General features: G+C 35.4%; 1 long non-coding RNA gene across 1 annotated transcript; it reads left to right on the top strand.

Moving 5' to 3' along the window:
• Positions 1-211: 211 nt before the first annotated feature.
• On the top strand, positions 212-862 carry LOC130138111 (uncharacterized). The gene is made up of 2 exons (XR_008816521.1): positions 212-335; positions 623-862. It is a non-coding gene; the product is annotated as an uncharacterized LOC130138111 (long non-coding RNA).
• The last annotated feature ends 981 nt before the right edge of the window (positions 863-1,843 follow it).

Raw genomic sequence — 1,843 nt, 5'->3', positions numbered from 1 at the left:
GTGTAAGATAGAAACGTGAACATACAATTTAGTAACAATAATCACTAGATCATGCTAGAAATATGTCACCAAGGTATCTCATTGATGAAATTACCAAAGGTGTAAGAGAAAAATCTCAACATACCATTATCCATCAAATGCATTTAACGGCACAAAAGACATTTGGAGTGTATAAATAGTGAATAGCAGTGGACATAAACTTCATTGCATAGCACTCTCTGGTTTAGCTTACCCAAACCATCGACCATTCATCACTCTATAAAGACCTAAACCCAAAGAAATCATGAAGCAAGCCTCCAAGTTGATGTTGGTCTTTCTCTTGGCAACTCTAATGTGTAATACTCTCTCTCTCTCTCTCTCTCTCTCTCTCTCTCTCTCTCTCTCTCTCTCAATTATGAAACCCTAGCATGATTTTCTTATGTATTTATGCAATTTATCTCGTCTTGTTAATTGTTAGGAGGATATATAAAATTTTTTGTTTCCTAAGCTAACACAAGGCCAAGAAAGTAGAAGGAATATCCTTATTTGCTTAATTTTGTAATTGCTTTCCCTCGTGTGCATGGCACATGATACTTTAAAAATGATAATATCCTGAATTGTTTTTTTATTTTTCTTTTTTCAGGCGAGCCATGGATGGTGACAAGAGTTGAAGCATGCCAGCGAGATGTCGATTGTGTGTTTCAATGTCCGAGGGGCAAGTTGGCACTCTGTGATGAGAGGAATCACAAATGTTCGTGCGTTGGAAGCGTTTCAACTAGTTCCTCTAATGTCAATGTCGAAATCCCTAATTAGTCGGTGTGTGGAATCAACTCTTGTTGATGTCTCTCAATAATCGAATCATCAATAAATTTGTCTAATCGTATGAGCTTGCATAGGTCGTTATATTGCTTTTAATTTTTTGACCTTCCTAAATAACTTTAATTGGAAGATGCGTCATATGATCCAAGATCTCCCTATTTTGACAATACCTAAAAAATAAAGAATGGGGAATGCTGAAATATGAATCGCTACTTGGTTTGATTTTTGCTAAAAAAGGGAAACAAGGATGTCCAGATGCTATCGTCATAATATAATCCTATATGATGACCACATCAAGCGCAGAGCCAATCATCTGATTTTTTTAAGCGATATTTTCCTCTTCTTCTTCTTTTCCGATTTTTCGATTCAAGACCTTTGACTTAGTTTTTTAATTTGTTGTATTAATTTCTTAATGAGATTAAATTTCATCAAAAAATCAAAGCATTGGAGTTTTTAATAAGAAAACGAAATTAAGAAAGAGCCTTAAGAAATCATATACTTTTAATCGCAATTCGACAATTTTTCGGGAAATGCATATGTGATGACCACTCAGCAGTGATACAACTTATTGAAAATTGTTTATAACTATCGTAGAGATCCTAGATCGAGCAAGTAACTTGACTAATTGCACCTCGGGCTGGGAAGAATAAGAGATTTACAAGACCCTATTGCTTAATAAGGCTATTAAACTGAACTAATAAACTAATTCATTAATAATTAATCTCTTGCACAGAGATGGACGCTACGGAGCATTTTCTTTATTTTTAAATAACCAATATAGAAAAATATAGGAACTTGAGATGTCACGCCCCGAACCCTACAAAGCGCGAGCATCCCACCTTAGGTCGATTATGATGCGACGTCCCAGGAAGCGTCGCCGACCCACGTTCAGAACAGGCAGAGATCAAACACATGCGGAAGCAATACATAACAAACCCTAACTAATATAAAATACGAGCCAAGGATAGCCAAGCAATAAACAACGATCAACGCAGAAAATATGTACATACTTATATTACTATTTTAAAACTCTTTTTACAGTGTT

Source organism: Syzygium oleosum, unplaced genomic scaffold (assembly GCF_021117445.2).
Source record: "Syzygium oleosum isolate NSW1041296 unplaced genomic scaffold, Sole_v2.1 Sole_v2.05, whole genome shotgun sequence".
NCBI lineage: Eukaryota > Viridiplantae > Streptophyta > Magnoliopsida > Myrtales > Myrtaceae > Syzygium > Syzygium oleosum.
This window is presented reverse-complemented; position numbering and strand designations above follow the sequence as displayed.